We start from the raw sequence: 19,167 nt of genomic DNA, 5'->3' as shown, positions 1-19,167 counted from the left end.
TTAAAAAGCTTCACTGCTTGGCAGAACAGAAAAAAATACATGTCTGTGTGCACACATTTCTGTATTGCTAAACTTATCTATATATTAGAAACCAAAAACTCACAGATGAAGGCTTTGAAATCTGCAGCAACTTTTCACAGCTGACATTGCACAAAAAGTTATCACGAGAAGTGTGTGGTTTCTTTTAGCCTGCTGGCAGCTTTGTACCTGAGAATGTCACTCACCAACACATAAAAATGAAACACATACCTTTGGCACCAGAACATTCCCACAGTAATTCTTGTTGCTGAACAGCTAAACGCACCCTTAAATGAACTGTAGAGAATACCTCCCATAAGAGGTTTGTACGCAAAATCCTCAGGAAGCCACAACAACAGAATTCGCAGTACTCATGAAAAGCTCAGGTCAGTTCACCGATAGGGAAACACATAATTCCACCACAAAGGAAGCACTGCCATATTCCCAGAAGGATTGGTGCCAGAAGAACTATTTCAGAAAACCCTCAATAAAACCTGGAGATTACTTTTGTGTTCACACCCTTTTATTACTCAGTCACCTATTTAAGTAGATGTTTTGGGCTCTGTACCCAGCATGGAGATGTGTCAACAGTGCCATGTTTTGGCAGTATGTTAAGGGTCCGTAAACTCAGGCAAATATCTGCCATGAGAGATTTGGTCTTACAAACAGGCACATTAGCAGTAAGGCTATAAAAGACGTGCTCCAAAATATTGCAAAGGATTTATTGAATACATGTCTTTTGGAACCAACACCTAAACATGTAAGTCATCTGTCAGAAAAGGTGTGAACATCTTGGGATCTTTGACAAAAGTTTTAGCCTCGGAACAAAACAGTTGTTTGCTGCCAGCTTGTTGCACTGCGATATTTGTCTGAGGAAGCTCCAGATTTGTAAGTTCCGACACATCGTCACACCTCTGCACTGCTGCTGCTCTGATGGACTTCTTCATAAATTACAATTCATAGTGATACTCAATACCTTGTTGCTAAAGAAGAACATACCGTATGGAATGCGATCTAGGAAAATATCATGGAACAATTGAGCCCAACCTGCTTGATGCCTCTCATGTTTGCATCCCTTGTCATCTAAGGTTACACTTGAACTCTGTTGGATTCCAAATTGGAATGGCTGTCCTTGTCTCTATTAATTGCTTAAATTGCTGAATGGGCTTCATTGGCTGATTTAAATTCTTTAGGCAGTATACAGTGCAGTTTCCCAGCTGGTTCTGTTGTGCTTGCAGGAGTGATTGCTTGTGCAATGGGACACACACTAAAAACAACCCCAGAAATTAGTGGAGATGCTCCTTTCCAGACTGGGATAGGTCAGCAGAGCATGAAAACCGTATTGTGCGAGTGGTTGTTCCACGAGTGAATGGCACAATATTCTCGATGCTCTAAATTGAAAGGTATAAATGCTCAAAGCAAACAAATAAGTAAAGTCCCGACTCTTCTCATAATGTTCCCATGATATGGTGGAAACTCAGTGAGCAAAGTTATTATTGTCACTCGAAACAAAATGGGGCATGTAAAACACACATGTCTTTCTTTTTCAAATGGGTTTGTGCTGAAAGTCACTTCCAACAAGTAAAAAAGGTAAAATAGCACACCTCAAAACTTGTACCTGCTGTGAAATTGACCTTCAGGTTGGTGACAATGGATAAGCAGCTAAGCAGGAGGCTAAAATATCAGAAAGTGCACTAATACTTCTTTTTTAAACTGGTCAGTTAGCAGCCTTCTACAGAAAAAAATGTAAAAACATTCTAAACAACAGATATGCTAGATACAAGTTTTTAACATCTTGTCTCAACCAATCATTAAACCAAGGAAATTAAAAAAAAAAAAAATCCACCAGCAACATCATCTGTAGTTTGACATGGGAAAAAGCCTCTTTTCATTTGATTGGGTATTAAAGAGTTCTTTACGTTAAAGATTAAAAGGAAAAAATGCAGGAAGTATGCAGGAAACACTATGAATTCATGCCATTCATTATGTCACCATTTTGAGTTATGGCACTGATAACAGAATTGTGGTAGTCACACTTCAAATGCTGTGCTATCTAATATACTGCTTTGATTCCAAAGAGCCTTCCAAAGCATAGAAACAGAGCGAGTCAGAAGGGGCCTCCCGGGCCATCTAGTCTGAATGGTCTGCTCATAAAAAGCATATGAAGAAACAACAAACCCTCATAAATGCAAGCGACTCATTTAAGATCACTTTATTACATATTTACAGGTGCAATGTGTACTTTGCAAAATAGTAGCTGTCAAATAGTTTTTCTAAGGGGATTCTCAATGAATGTGCTTTTGTGTAGACTGCAGCTGTGACATCCAGGTCCTGTATAGGAAGGAAGCCTGTATTATTTTTATCCTCTTTAGCTGTACTGCTTCCACCAGTTAGGGTGACATCCAGGGTGGATGCCCATAACCCCCTGAACTGGGGGGATTATGGGTATCCATGGAAGGTAGGAGAGCTCCAATGAGGATTGCCCCTATGCTTCTCTTGCCCTCCCAAGTACTTGGTTGCACGCATCTGCTAGTGAGGAGGCAGGGCTGAGGTACCACAGTGATTCCTCACATCCTGGTAGAGCGAACAGCAGCTCTGAAGTTTCGTTTGCAACTTGAGCTACAGCCAGTGAAGAAAGAACCATGCTCCCAGGGCAGAGGGAAAGCTCTCTGAATTTGAAGTCCCAAGGCTGGAGCTTGGGAAAACTCCTATGGCCAGCTCCACAGCATCTAGGATCCATAAGGCTGCACCTTTTAAACGCTCTTGCAACGCATCAACTGTTTTAGTCCCTTGCAGTTGTTTTAAATCTGAGTTGTTTGTTGTTTTGCACTTTATTTTTATTTTCTGTTTTTAATTTATTGCATAGTATACTTAGTTTTGCTTTTTATTTTATAAGCTGGCCAAAGAAAATCTATTGATGGGTGGCCATATAAAATGTAATGTGTAAATAAAATTAAATGCCTCCTACTATCAGATGTTAACATACCACTTGAGAACTACTGGTTTTAGCTCCAAATCAGCTGGAGTCCTACTAGAAGTGTATGATGTCATTAGTAAGCTTAATAAGGGAAAATGCAGATCAGCTTCCACTGAACTAATAGATGCATCACTGCTTAGCAAGTTTAGCAATGGTGGGCAATGAAAGTTCATGAAGGCCAAAAAGTGTTGTTGACAATGCCATGGGTTTTGCCTCTCCACAGTGGATTCCCGTGGGGACAAATAGCCCTTTGATACCCATAGATCCACCAACTGCCCATTCCTTCCAATTTTCAGTGCTTCATGGCTGGATACCACCATAAGGCAGATGGCCATGCATCTGTAATTTATTCCCTGCATTACTCTCTGGGTAAAATCCAACACCACTCCGCTGTGGAGTAAACTCATTAAAATGAATGCAACTTATGTTAGACATGATGCTTGGAGAGATGGACTGGGTATGACAGTTCTTTTATTCTTACATCATTACGCTAATTGGTCTTGCATAGCTAGAAAAGAAAGATGATGCGATGACAATGGGAATTTTCTGCTCTAGATCCAACTACTGGGTAGGTCCCAGAGTTGTGCATGCACGAAGAAAACCATTATTCTTTTAATTACTTTATAAACCATTGGGATTCCCTTTCCTTTTCTGTCCACCTGCTCCGACAGTGGTAGTAAAGTGTTAATACAGTCAGTTTCCTCAACTTATTTGAATGTGTCCCTAAACTTATTTGATCTGATGCTCACACAGTTTTATCTCCTGTGTGTTAGATGCACAAGCATATATCATCTTCTATGACATTCATCTAGGTGCTGCTCCAATTTGAGGGCACTTTGAGCTTCAGCTTCCCACTGTGCATTCCTCCCTCTCTTACCGTTTGAAAAGAAAAAAAAAAGGCACCAGCCTGAGAAAAGTGACTTCCCTGCAGTGCCACCACACAGCTGCAGGAGCTCCTGGAAGGGCAATCTGTAGTTACACTCCAGTGCAAGCGCAAACTCACACCCATGCGTGGAGCATTCCTGCTGCTCCAGGGCCTTCCCCTGGAGTGAGGACTCCCTGGTGGCCAGTGGCAAGCCGTGAAGGCACCCCTCACCAGGGGGGAGGCCGCTCACAAAGCTGGCTGAGAGCTTGAGCTGGCCAGGTAGGGACCATCCCTGCCCTCCCTCTTCTAGGCATGGTTGGGGTGCCAGGAGCCAGTGTCCTGAATGAGCTGGTCAGAGCGGCTGCAGCGGCAGTTTCAGCTCCATCACAGCATGGCATTGCGTAATATTTGAAGAGGTGTGTGTGAAAGAGTCTGCATGTATGTTTCTATCCCAGGGTGCATGCTTGTGTGTCTGAATGATGTGGTCTAGGGTTTGTAGGTATGGTCTGGGTTGTGTGTGTGTGCGTAAGCATGTGTGTGGTCTGGTCAGGGGGTGGTTATATGAGCTAGTCCAGAGTTTGTGAATACTTTCTGTGGCATATATGCCCAGTCTAGTTCAGGATATGTGAGTATCATATCTGGTATGTGTGTAGCGGGAGGGGGCATACAGGGGCTGAATGTGAGTGTATGTATAAAAATGTTTTAAATAAATAATACGTGTGTATTCCAAAAGTTGTTCTTCTGTGTACCTCTCAGAATATCACCTTAGTTTTTAATTATCATTATCTTGGTTAGTATGGTCTGTAGTTTATGTCTGTGGGTATGGTATGGTATGGTATGGTATGGTATGGTATGGTATGGTATGGTATGTGGGGGTAGGGTGAAAGAAGGGAGTGCCTGTGTGTGAATGGTGAGGTGACTTGGCACTTTTGCACAGAGTTCCTGCTGGATTCCAAAGGGATACACTCATCTATTATTGCATTTGGAGGGACGTTCGTCCTTCCCCTTGAGCAGTCCAGTGCTCTTTACTTCTAATGAGATACACATGATCTGGAATTCTGTACTACATGCCTTCTAAACAGGCCTACACTGGTGGATTCTTTATGACGGATATACAAAGGCATGGATTTTGGATGACTTCAGAACTTGTTCCTGTCTTCCAAAACCTGCTTTTCTGTGTGGCCCTGAAAATATCACATCTTTTCAAAAACTATCATCACTGTTATTGTGGCTGAGTGAATTCTCTCTTCCCACTTATCTTAAAATAACCTGCCTCTCTGTGAAATGGGAGCTTTTGCTGGAACCCAAGAATGTTGATCCATGGGAATACTTGTGTGTGGCTGTGTGATTCCCCGTCACCACCACTATGCCTATTTTGCAGCAGTTTTCTTTTTCTGTGGCATGGGCTGCTGACTCTTAGATATTCCAGGACTGTTCCTCCCCTGCTGACCCCTTAGCATTGCTTTCCATTCAGCTACCCTCTGTCCATCACTCTTACTGGTCAGCAACCTTCCTGATTACATAATGATTTTGTTTTGATGGAAGACTTACAATTAGGTACTGCCTGGGGTTGCCTAGTTTGGAGGGATCAAGCATTATTCCTCCAAACACAGTTTGGAGTTTTTTTCCTAGCAGTGGGTATTTCTTGTCTGATCTTTCTGTCAGTCCCAAAGACATCATGAACTTGCACTGAAACACTACACCAGCAATGGAATAAAGCACATAAGACAAATGAGAAATCAGAAAAGTAAAAGTGAGTGTGGGCATTCATTTTTAGAAAATTCACAACAGCTTCCACTGTATCTAGACAGGCTTTGAATCTTTAAAAAAATAGAGGAGGAGAAAAAAATCCTTTCCCTTTCAGGCCGAACGGTCGTTCACTGCCCCAGATGACTTTTGGAGCTATCCTAAAGGTGAATCTCCAGCCATATTGTTCAAGGAGGCAAAATTTGAATGCTGTAAAACCAGAGGAACAAGCCAAAGTTAACTGCGTCATCATACATAGAATTACTGGTGAGGTAGCCTTGGTTATCTTCATGCCAGCTGAAGAGCCCACGGTCCATTTCTGTTGATTGTAAGATGGAAGATTCTTCCCATACATATCATCTGTTTTAGCTGTTATGGACAGAATTCTGCAAGTCATCGTCAACAATTTCCTGACATATCCAAACAGAATTTCCCATCAGGTGAGATCCTGCTTCCACAAACAGTTGGGTCTTCTGCACCTGGGCCTTTCGGTCAGCATCCTCTGTGCATCAATCATCCTCTTCTCTGGCCAGGTGACCCTGCAGTGAAAGAAATAGAAACAGTTATCACTTTGCTGTGAAAACCTGGCGGTAGGGGTTAAAGATTCTGTTTCCTGTTGACAGGAATCAACATTTAAGAAAATTGTAATTAGCACCTGTTTCAGTGGAACAATCCACTTCAACATCAGATTCTGAAGTGCTCATTCTGATCTTGAAAAAGTGATTTCTTTCCAGAAAGACCAGAAATGCAATCACTCATTAGCTTTTAACAAGCATACATCCCACCAGATTGTGGGTTAAACAAGATGAGACAGTGGCCAGCAGTTCCTTAGAAGCAGGTTGTTGCCAAATGCTTATGAAGTAGAGGAAGTTGAAGACCCCCATTCCTCGGCAATGCTCTTCCCCTGAAACCCTCTGCAGCTGTTTTCCCTCTGCTCTGAAATGGCTCCCAAGAGGAAATAATCATTGAAGACAATCAGTTCTAGGATGGGCCTCATGTGTCCCTCCCATCCACCCTTCTGCATTTTGAATCACTGTTGCCTTTGCCATCTCCATCTGTACTTTATACCGATTTTGCATTATCTGAATCCTAACAGATTAGTCATGCCACGATGGCAATTGCATTCATATGCTCATAAACATGCCAATTCATATATGCAGAACACTTCATAAACCCAGGCATGGCTGCAAGCACCTCCATTTCACCTGTGGGCTTGAGTGCCATGATACTGAGCCAGAGAACCAAGGAACTTTGGCTGAGTGTTAATTAACAAAGCAAGATTATAAGCCAGAGAAGATGTCATAGCCAAACATGGGCAACACCATGTTTTAGAAGAACCTGAAACACACTTAGGAAACTGGGCCTTTAAAAATCCAAGTGCTATTTGCAGAACATAATTTTCATATTATTGCATGTTATATGGGCATTTCTATTATGCCAGAATAATTAATCTGAACATTTTTAGAAGCAAAATTCTAAACAATGGATGCTCCTGAGATGAAATCATTTCATGGAGTCTGTCTTCCCACAACAGCCTTGTGCAGCCCTCTCCTTCCCTACAAAAAGTGCTTTTTTTGTCATAGAACGCACCGGAACAGAGTTCCGGCACCTTTTTTCAATGGATTTTCCAAGTTTTAAAAGTAACTTTTGAAAATTTGATGTTTGGTCCACGTGGATTTGAATCGCTCTGTCGAGCGTAGCAGGTCAGCGGCAAAATCATTAAAACGGTGCATGCGGGCTGCTTGTGTGTCAACTCCTATGCATGCATACTTCATCCGCGCTGGTTGTGATGGCACTGCTCGGCTTGTGGCACTGCTCGGCTTGTGATTGGTTGTGTGGTCACATGCTGAGTGCTTACTGTGGGCAGCGTCCATTATGTTTCGTTACACAACTGACGTGTGTGTGTGTGTGTATACAGTGACTGACTATGTGTGAAAGGTAAATAATTTCTTTATTTTAAAAAAAAGTTGGTGAATTGAAAATCCTTTTTTAAATTTTAGTGTAAAAGTGTGACCCTAAATTGAAAAATGAAAAAAATTACTAATTACTTCTCAACCACCAGTCCTGATAATAAAAAGGCCAGAACATTAACAGACACAATGACAGAACACATAGATACTAACAGCAGGGAAAGATTTGTCGGTTGAGAAGATTTGTCGGACGAGAATTGGACAAAACTTTGGAATTTACTATGAACATTTGCCTTAAATACAATAGATTAAATTTATGTTAAGAACTGAATATATATATTTTTTTAAATAAAAGATTAACAAAATGTGAGTTCCAGCACCTTTTTTCTTACAAAAAAAGCACTGCCTACAAATGACAGATTTTCTTACCAGGGAGTAAAGCTTTGCTGTAATTGTGCAGCATAAAACTAAGAGAAAATAAAAGCTGAACACAAAAACAGAAGCTAAAAGAGGACACCTCCATGAAGAAGCAGTACAGAGCTCCTATAAATGATTCCTTATTTTGCCAAAAGCATCACACAGGTACAGAGAGATGACAGCCCTAAATTCTATAGTACATCATCGAATGGGCATTGCTGACCTTTAAATTGAATGCATAAGAATAAGACCTAGATTGCTCCTGTCCTCTTAAAAAACTTACAGACTCAGGGATCACATGAAAAATATTTAATGCTGAATTGATTACCATCTCCTCTGCTTTAAAAAAATCATTATATTCTTGCAATGTGTTTTCTTATTCTCAATAGCATCTTCCAAGTGGGAAGGGGAGTGGAGTTTAATTCTTTTATCGCCAGCTGTGATTTTATGAATAATTACCCCACATGTGCAACAGCAGTACTTAATAAAAGCCCCCATTAGTGCTCATGCAAGCTATTTTTCGAAGCCCTGTAGCCATATAATGGTGGTTTCGGTGGCTATTGCTAAAATTGCAGCAGGGGAGGGTAAAATTAAATTTCTCTGCATGAGGATCCCAATAGGAACAGGACCCTCAACTGCAGAGAGAGAATGAGAATGAATTAGCTGGTACTTTTTTCCTTTAACTGACGTGTGACAGGTTTGTGAGAATGGTTCCACATATACAGTTTTAAATACTGACATGGGAGGGGAAATCTATTCTTTTGCCCCATTTTAAGCACCTTGCACAAACAAAAAGCCAGTTGAAACATGTTGAAGGGTAGGGCTTAATCCATCTCAAACAATATTCATAATATGTTTTAACTTTTGGAGTGGCAATTCTAACCCAATGTTATCAGTCGAAAGAAATGAAATAAGATGGTAATGTTCATCCAAGATTAAACAGATTTTCTTTCTGGTTCTTTTAACGACAGAACTTAATGAATATTCAGCCAGAAACAGTAAACATAGTCCCAACGAGAACGAGTTCCAACGAAAGTAGAAACCAAGAGAGGCGGTTTTGTCTAAACTGGCACTGTGTCCGGGACTCGCTGACTGTGGCGTTCCCCTAGAAACATTAGATTAGAAATAAATGAGACTTTGCCCCAGGATGCTAACACGAAATGACTGGCCGCAACCACGTGGCTCCGGCTGGCACTTCCTTTCTGTTGCCAGGCAACCGCATGCGCTTGACAGAAGATGATAAACAGAAGGCCAGAGGGAAGAGGTGCTGCTCAGCCCTGGGCAGAACCAAGCCTGGAAGGGAAGGCAGCGCTCGGAATGGGTGGTGGTAAAAAAGGAAATTAGGTTGGACAAATTACCCGTGCACACACTCCCTTGCAGGCTAAACAAGCGGGCTCTGTTACGCTTTTAGGGACTAACAAGACATACATTCTACCATCTGGGCAATGTTTGACCAGTGAGCAGCCAGAGGCCCAAAATTAACACTCGCGCACAGTCATCTCTGCCTGAAAGTTATCTAGTTTCTCATTGTGGGCCTCTGTGCTAGGATTTAAGGTGCTGAAAAATATGTGGGTCTCATTTTAAACCAGCATGGCTTTTTTGCTGTTTGGTTGGTGATGTGGCTTATGATCCAAGCTAGGTCACTGAAAGGAACTGATACAACAAAATCTTTGCATAGTTTTCCTCCTTGTTACTCAATGTGTAAACATTTGCACTTGGACAAAAAGAAGGTGATAACAGTTGGCTTATAATAAGATATGCGGAACATTCAGGGATATTAATTTTAAAAGTTCCTTTTAGTGTTGGGAAAGCTTACATGAGACATATTACAGCAATCTGAACAGAACAGATATTGCCTAGACAGTGAGGAAGCAATGCCTGAGCCATTACCAGGATTTCGGCTATGTGGGAAAAACCCATATTATGAATGCCTCTATCGCCAACACTGCCCTAGTTTCTGGAAGCTTCCTGCTGGTACATGAAGGCAGCAGTGTGGACACCATCACACAGCCTGGGGCATCATGTTATCCCTATTTTTGAAAGGAATGGCACTACTCTATCAAAACATACAAGCTGTTCAGCATTGTGCCTTGCCTCTCAATGACCCAGAGGACAACTTCAGATGTTACTTTTTAGCTTAAGATCCAGAGCTCCTTTTGATTAGTTGACTAGTTCCAACTGCAATCCATCCAGCCTTTTATGATCAACAGCTGAGAACTCCCTCTGATTGCCACCTTTGAAGAAGTCTCAGAGGGTGGCAACAAGGAGGGCCTTCTCAGGGGTGGCCACTGACTGTGGAGTGATCTCTGTCAGCCTTATGGCACCAGGTTAAGAAAGCCTTCTATGCTGAAGGCATTTAAAAAATCTAAAGACATTCAATGGCTTGATGGAGAAACCCATGTCAGGTATTTGATACAGAAGCATATCCACATTAGCAACTTCATATAAAGAAAACCTGTATAAAATGTGTTATAGATGGTATCTGTCACCAAATAGGTTAGCTAAGATGTTTCCAAATATGTCAAATGGATGTTGGAAATGTACACACAAATCGGGTACTTTTTATCATATGTGGTGGACATGTGATAAGGCAAAAAATTATTGGATTAAAATACACAAATGGCTTGAGAAAATGTTACAAAAACCTCTAACATTTAAACCTGAAGTTTTTTTATTAGGCATTGTACCTGATGATCTTAGTAAACAAGCAATGTATTTGACTCTACATGTAACTACTGCGGCGAGGATTGCATTGGCCCAACACTGGAAGAGTGAAGAGCTACCTACCGATTAACTGATTCTAAAAAAGATCTTAGACTGTGTGGAAATGGACAGATTGACCTGATCTCTGAAGGAGAAAGAAGATACAGATTTCTATCAAACCTGGGACTCCTTATATCATTGGCTAGAGAAACAGGACTACGCATAGACTTAAATATGTTTATAATTTAACATAAAAAGAAAAAATGTGGGGGGCTGACCCAGTAGGTCTGATGTTTTCAATGATTGATGCTTTTTTAGTTTTTTGTTTGTTTGTTTGTTTGTTTTGGTTAGGTATATATTAAGAATAAAACTTATTCAAAAAAAAAAGTAATTGCTCCACACTTTCAGTAAAGATGCAGCTGAAAGCCTAGCATGTAGCTATGTAACAATCCTTTCTGAATCATATCTGTTCTGACTTGAACATGTGTGCAGGGGAGGGGAGGAAGAAACTATCCTGGACATGAGCTTACCACACCCCAACCTAGACACTAAGTCCTAAATATTGAGGCAGTGAGCAAGAATGTGATGCTGCGTCTCCTGCTGAAATCCTCTCCTGGTCTTCCAACCAACTCTTCTGCAGGAAGCAGAACCACTGCCCAGAACAGAGAAAGTGGACAAAGAGACCAATGGAGAAATGGGCAGGGGGCACAGTGCCTGCACCCCTCCTTGCTGCCTCAGACTATTGAAAGGTATAATAGCACCCTCTTCAGTACAGTCTTTATAGGCAACCTTTCCTATAGCAAGGAGTGGAATATCATTTCAGCTATAAGCCCAAACCCTGTTTTTGCATCTAAGAGCCTGTTGCCCATGGTGTCATTTAACTGTAGGGCTCTGAAGGTCAGCTTTGCATCACAAATTGAAATATGGGAAGGTATCACAGCTTCTAAAAAGATATTGTAGAACTGAAAAAAAGTTAAGTAAAATTAATCGGGTGGCTGGAGAACCTTCACTATAAGCAAAAACTATGGCTGGAGCTTTTTAGTTTTTAAAAGAGTTGGCAGGGGTTTATAAAGTGATGCATAATGTAAAGAAAACCCCTGCCCTGCCTTTGCAATTTCCAGAAGCATTGCTTTGGACGCTGAGAGAAAACTGGAGTTGGACTAGATGGAACCCTTGTGCTTCTTCAGCAGGGCTCTTTGTGTATTTGATAACATGGGATCTGGCCCTTGAATGTCTCTGCTAAAATATCCAATTGTCCTTAGGACTACTGGTTGTTTTTGCAGCAACAAACTAACAAGGCTACATTTCTAGTTGGGAATGAGGACGACACTGTAATAGCTTTACAACCTGACTGCATAGAAATATTTCTTAATGTAGAAATAAGAATGTCGACACACACACACACACACACCTCATACATTCTTTGTACAAGGTGATGCAGTGCAACTGTGCAGCTTTTGAAGTTTCCTCAGATCCCCAAGTATCCTGGCTGCAATCAAAGCCCCATAAAACAGAGATATCAGAGAGTGTGGGTAGAAAGCTGTTATCTCAGCACTCAGGTAGGTGGCTTCTTTTGCGGCTCGTTTGAAGCTGCCTTGCTGTGAAAGATCAAAGCCATTTCCTGAAATGCCTCATCAGGACTAAATATAGATGCCAGCCAAGTTTTCTGGAGAAATGCTCCACTTCCTTCTTGCCTAGGATCTGGCCCCTTCCCCACCCCAACTGGACAGAGGAAGCTATATGGCATGAAGCACCAGGATCAGAACATTATCCAGTCAGGAGGTGGGAGGTATGTCTAAGCAGGCCCACACTCCGAAATGGCCTCTCCATCTTTGACATGACTACTACTGTTGGGAAAATTTGGATAAATCCTGTCTGAAAAGCATTATTTCTATGTGCCTTTGCCTTGTGCTCCTTCTCAAAACCAAGCTGCCACTGTTTAAAATGGCATTCCTCCCCTGCTCCTTTCTCTCACCTTTAGCTGTGGGCTACAGTAGACAGGCCATTTAGTCCAAATTTACATTGTATACCTTCACAATGATTAAATAGTCATTGTTGGATTTCAGTTAACAAGGAAGTATCTTTTGATAGCCCAGAGGCTCCATGTGCCCTGGCCAATTCAGAATGCCTAGTGTAGATAGGAGTCTTGAGTTCATGCATTGTTTCAGTAGCTTGAATTTACATGTCTAAGCAGATCTGGAGATGGGTTCAAGCTACTGAACTAAAGTGTCAATACAGGCAATTAGAAATATTGTAAACTCATTGTTACTGTGTGATTGACTGACATTTCTTTATCTGTTCTGTATGTGATGACCTCAGAATCTTATTGTAATCTCTGCATTCTGTCATCAATTGCCCTGTACCTGTGTACCTATAAATGCCCTGTAATGGTATTGAAGCTTTGCAGCAGAGTTCACCTCTGCCTGCCCGGTAATGCATGCATTATCACGAGTACCGCGGGAACCTTGGGGAAAATACAGTAAAGCCTCAGATGGTCTGGACGCTTGGTCTTTCCCACAAACCCGAGTTTTATTCCCTCTTCTCAAATTGAGTTTCCGGGATTCTGACACTACCCACTTATTATGTGCCATAGGGTGGGATCAGGTAATCACCCATGTAAAAATGGTACTGATGGACAATTTTGCATGTGAGTCCTAATTTTAGGTATCTTTAAAAAAAGAAAAGAAAAACTATTCACCTGTTAATGAATGGCCTTCAGCTATTTTGGCCACAACTAGAAGGTGACTCTGAGGCACCCAAGAGGGGAAGTATCACTCACAGAGCCTCTCTCTCCTTGCTGACTGCCTCAAGAGGACTGGCAGAGGCAGTGGGCCTTGGTCCTGATAGCTTTCTATGGTGCGGGTGTTCAAGGATAGGTTGGACGTGCACATGGTGGGCATGTCGTGAGCGGAGCCGGCTGGTGCCGGAGGTCAGACTAGGTGGCCCAGGAGGCCCCTTCTGACTCGTTCTGTTTCTATGATAGCTTCAAAGGCAGCCAAGGGCAGAGTTTCAGCAAGTTTACACTGCATCCCCCTTGTTGGCCCTCCCTGGCTCACACTCACACATAAGTCAAAAATGTCTCAAAATTCCAGTTTCCTGCCTTTTACATTGTTTTCTTTCTATAAAGCAAAACTTGCCTGTTTTATAGAAAGAAAACCCTCAAATCTGCATTAGAATAGTTTTATAGAACCTAAATAATGGGGTACCAAAGAAGGTTAAGTACAAGTTATCTTAGTCTTTTTTGAAAGCCAAGTGTCTGAGCTTCCAGTAAAGAGAATTAAAATGCATTGAGGAAAAGCTGGTTTACATTTTGTAAGTTAAGCTATTATTAGGCAAAGCAAAAGTCAAGAGGCCAAGCACTGTTATACTTATTTTATTGTTATGCGTAGCCTCAGGAAATATTAAATCTTAAATTACCTGTCCAGCTGAAACCTGAAAGCCATTCTTATGCTAAACCTCCTGGGGGAAACATTCAGTCAGAACAAAGGCCTTTCATATGCAGCATTTGCTTTGCCAGAGGCACTTTTGCCTGGGGTCAAAAATGACCCATTTCACAACTAGTGCTAGGTTTCATATTGACACAGGGTGAAAAGGTCATGGATTCTCTGTTGAGGAATGAAATATAGCTATACCAAAATATGAGAAGTCAAGATCCATGGTGGAGATATTTGTATAGTATTCATGCTGTAAAAATCTATGATATTTGCATAATGCATCACTTTCAAATGTTCACCATTGGAGTTTGTAACCCTTTTTTCCCACCCTTGGTTATAATAAGGGCTCCTCTTCCTCCTCCCTTGATACACAATGATACTTAGGAAGGAAAATGGCAATGATTTTTACCATTGATATTATCTACCAAAACATAGAAGTGTATCCTCAAGGGCTACACATTACTTAGTGTATTTACAAAACACTCTTCAGTCTTTCCAAGAACCAAGTAGGAAGAGAAAAAAAGCAACAAATTGTGTGCAGTGATAAACCCAACTGTGTTAAATGCACATTAGCTGCTCAGAGTGTTCTACAGGAATGCATGGATTTTGACCTAGTGTTTTACAAGTAGACTGCGTCTTTGCAGAAGGTCTGGCTTCCCCAAGGAATCGAATCAGCTCTACCAAGGGTGCTGGGTTGGGAGAGCCCCCTACCCTATGGGAACTCTGTTCCCAGTATATGCCACTGTCAACAGTAGAATATACATTACTCAGGACTGAACCCTGACCAAAAATACGGAAGTGTGAATCCATAAAGCACTATCGCAAAGCATGTCTTCCTCCTTTGGTCCAGGTGATCCTTCTCAAACAGGTAAAATCTTCCCATCTTCATTAAACTACCCTCTGAATTTAGTGTATTAGACAACAACGAGAAAGGGATCACGCCTGGTTGATCAGCATTGCCAGGACCACAACAAGGAAAATACTTTATATATTTATTGAATTGATTTAAACACCTACTAAATATATTTTCAAAGTATTGTACCATTTCAAATATAATAGCACAAAAATAGAAGTGAAAGCCACAGAAAACTAAGACACATGCAACAATGAGTGACACGGGGAATTCCATTTAATTTGAGCCCAATAGGATCCTGTGGTGTTTCTTTATTGGTAATGGGTTTTTCCCCTAATCCCAGAAATGTGTTGCACATTTTGTCAGGTCCTGCCAGTTCAGCAAATGGTAATTTATGTAAATTGGATTAAAATTGTGCATAATCAAATTTACACAATTTAACACTTCCCACAGTTTTTCATAAATTTAGTTGCCCAAATTGAGAGGCTGGGAAGTAAGTGGAAGAAAAATATGTGCAACAGCAGTAACTGCTCGGAGAAAGAGCCATGAAAAGGATGGACAATAATTTACTGTTCTGGATTTACTAGAGACTTGGGAAAGTATTGAAAGATAAATGTCAGTTTAACACTTTAACAGAGGAAGGACTATATTGTCAGGTGAGAGATGTCACACACACACACACACACTTTAGTGCTCTAACTTCATTTTCATTTTTGTTAGTACTTTTGAATAGTACAAATGTCTTACAATCATGCGACTAGGCACAAATTAGCATATATGCAGTCTCACTTTGTCAATTTCCTTGTATGTTGTCTACTCTAGTTCAGAGTTTCAATTCCACGAGTGAAATATACAATCTAATTGACATAACAAGACTAAGCATATCCAACAGCTCAATCAGCACATTCAGGAAAGACTAGAGAAATTTAAGTGCCACCACTACCACCAACAGCAGCAATATCTGCTCACATTTCAAGACCCCCACCAATTCAATTTGCACAAATTTTCACCACTGGGGGAAAACCCCCCCGAATCTATTAAATTGGATCAACCTGTTAACAGACTGAGTCAACACCAGTGGGGAGGAATGAAACAAAATCTGCCAGAGCTACTTAGCTGGTTACATTTTCATGGTCCCAAATGGGATTCTCATTTGTCCCTACATGAGATATTATAAGAGCACAAAAATGAAAATGTCCACCATGTATAAAAGTAATCTTGTGAATATAGTGGGATGGGCATGGCAGGGTGCCAAGCTCAGCCTGAGGGGGTCATGGTCAAAAAGAGATAACTCATCCTTTCCTCTACAAGGCTTTCACTACAGCAACAGGTGCAGCCCATATGAAAGCTGACAGGGTGTCCCCCTCCATTCAGTTTAATCCAGTAGGCCAGGCATTCTTGTCCAGCATTTCATAGCTGTCTATGAATTGAGATCCTCCAAAAAGGAACATCAGATAACACATGTTATCCTTCATCAAGAAAGGTTAGGCTCACAAGCCACACATTACTGTTTTCTGGCAAGGAGGAAAACCCAGCTACCCAGGCTTTTTAAAATCCCAGAATCACACAGCAAGGGTGAATGATTCAGCCAATGGCCCACACATGGAGAGAGGCAGAAGGCTCTCAAGGGTCAAAGAGCCCTGGCCCTCCAGCCCCCATTCTTTTCTGCACCAACCACCAAGTCACTGAGACTCCCTCGGGCCGTAAGAGGAGGCGGCCCAAACTGCTAGAGCTGTAGCTGGCGGCTGTACAAGGGCACAAGCTGTAAATGAGTAAATTCCACCTCAAGCAGCAGGACAGGAAGACATCGCCATCCAGATAAAACAGTGAAAGAGACAAGAATAAAATAATGATGTGTATCAAGATCTATCTGCTTGCCATCAACTTCTCCTGCTCCTCCACCTCCTTCCATTGCTTCTTCGAACACGTGTTCAGCAGTGTCCGAGATACTTTCTTGGCTAATTCATTCTGGGTGTTTTTCTGATTCAGGGGAAAAAAGCCATGCTGGGACACGGAATTTTGTTTATCTGCAAGGCTGTGTGGGCAGCAAAGCAAAACAGGAAAGGAAACTATCCTGACAGTATGAGCTATACAGTTTTCCCCTGGCAGCCATTAAAACTAAAAAGCCCCCCATTGGCTGCTCTCTTTCTACAAAAACGTTATCCCTGAACCTTGGCCCTTCAGTCCTGTATGCAAGCCCACTAATTTCCTCCCTTTTGGTTGTGGCACAGTTAGGATCCAGGCAGGCTGCAGAACTCATGTAGCAAGGCAAGTTTGTTTTCTGATAGGAGGTCAAAGCTTGCTACATAGTTGAAAAACCTCAATCTAATTCACTGCTTTAGCAATTGTGGCCATCTTCTGGATTGCGCAACAGTTTTGGTTAAATTCCTTGGTTTTGCAGTGGAGATAGTGCCATCGTTCTCTGTGCGCGCACGCACACACACGCACGCACACACACACACAGAGACAGACTAACAAAGTAATTTCAAAATATATGTAGTGCTAAATGTTTTAACTTCTGCCCTCATCAGTAGCTGTGCTATTAAATGGATACCAGCAGTGGCATCTTGGAATGCTGGGAGATGAACATTCCTAAGAAGATGAAGAAAACAGGTGTGAGTGGTATAAAACTTAGGAATTGTTCTCCAGTTTGCATGTGCACAAGTTTCAGTTTTGTATCCCAGCTATTTTAAAGTGGGACAGAATGAAACACAGAATCCCAGGACTGTTCTCCAAAGAGCTGGAGACAATCCCATGCTGTCCCTTGAAGGTTGAGATGTCAGAAGGAGAGCTGCTGGCATGTTTAAGACCTCATACCACCCATATTTGAGGGGCTCAGAAAAGATACAGAACTCATGATAATGCACAGTCTCTCTTGAACACTGGGATGTCCCCATGCAAGTTGGTGCACATTTTTACAAGAATCAGAGCAAACAGTGGACAGAAGTGCGTGAACGTGAGGGAATCTGACAAAAGGGAAAGTGGAAGAGACCCACATGAACAGGTTTAGGTAAGGAGGCCAGGATACATCAGGGTTTGGAGTTTGGAGGCCTATACCAACCTCCCACAACCTGCAGAGCTTCAAACCTTTTGTGGACTACAACTCCCACCACCCCAACAACAGGATGAGTGGTCAGGGATGATGGGAGTTGCAGTCTGAAACGTCTAGATCAGGGTAGCCAGTCTGTGGTCTTCTACTTATTTTGGACTACAATTCCCATAATTGCCACGTTTGTCTGTGTTGGCTAGAGCTGATGGAAGTTTGTAGGCCAAAACTGGAGGGCCACACTGAGAAGTAGCCTATATTTTAAAGAATTGCGCAGCAGAGTAGCAGTAGCTATGGCTGCCATTACCTCAGCATTTGACCTGGCAGTCCTCAGAGGGTGGCAAGGGAAGGATGGAGTGGGAAACTGAAATTCACATGTCACTTTATGCCAACAAGCCAGTTCTACTGTTATTTTTATTAAATGGAGGGAAAGAAGTTTGCAGTGCCTCTGTTTGCTTTCTAGGCAAATAAAAGCAGAATGTTGATCTCTAGTTTTATGTACCAGCCTTTTACAAGATGTAAGTTGTTCCTATTCTAAAACTGCACCTCTGCATTATACAATACTATACCAGTGTGGTGGTGCTTCCCCCATTTCTCTCTCCCAGTATGACCAAAGCTAGAAACAGGAAGGCGTAGGGATGAGACTTAACAGATGAATGAAAGGGACAAAATCAGTGGTGGATATAAAGCAGAAGAGAGGAAGTGGGAAGCAGCTGCACCCCCCTCCAATATCATATCATGGCAAACTGGCTCTAAGCTAGTCAAAGCAACAGCATTAGCAAAGGCAGAACCAGGCATGCAAATAGCCAAAGGATCAACAACAAGAGGATGCCCCCAAGCAATGTTCAAAGGCCAAAAGATAGATTCCTTGGCCCCCTCTTTGAGCAGCCCACTTTCCCTTTGCTTGACTGGAAGGAACAGCCATTTACAATTGGGCAAGCAAGCAATTTTTTCAGGTGGAACAGAGGAATCCCTGGGATAAAGGCTGGGAAGCTTGTGGGAAGCCTGTGTGGTTGGATGCTCCAAGTCTTCCATCTACAAAGCCAGCAGAGGGAATCCAAGCCCTCTAACTCTATGATAGTTGCACTGAAATAAGAAAAGTGATGGTACAGTTAATTTTCTTCAGTTTGTGATGCTAGGCCAGCCAAGGAATGAAAAGAAAGCACTTGATTTTTTTTTTTTTTTTTTTTTTTTTTTT

General features: G+C 41.8%; 1 long non-coding RNA gene across 1 annotated transcript in view; it reads right to left on the bottom strand.

The window, feature by feature from the left end:
- Positions 1 to 719: 719 nt before the first annotated feature.
- Positions 720 to 19,167, bottom strand: part of LOC123017546 — a 123,382-nt gene continuing 104,934 nt past the window's right edge. Inside the window, exon 2 of the long non-coding RNA XR_006413628.1 lies at positions 720 to 6,145. This is a non-coding gene — a long non-coding RNA (uncharacterized LOC123017546). The remainder of the gene's footprint in view (positions 6,146 to 19,167) is intronic.

This window comes from Varanus komodoensis, unplaced genomic scaffold, assembly GCF_004798865.1.
Source record: "Varanus komodoensis strain SLA01 unplaced genomic scaffold, ASM479886v1 scaffold96, whole genome shotgun sequence".
NCBI classification, from domain to species: domain Eukaryota; kingdom Metazoa; phylum Chordata; class Lepidosauria; order Squamata; family Varanidae; genus Varanus; species Varanus komodoensis.
Note: the sequence above shows the minus strand (reverse complement) of the source record. Positions and strands in the feature narration are given on the sequence as shown.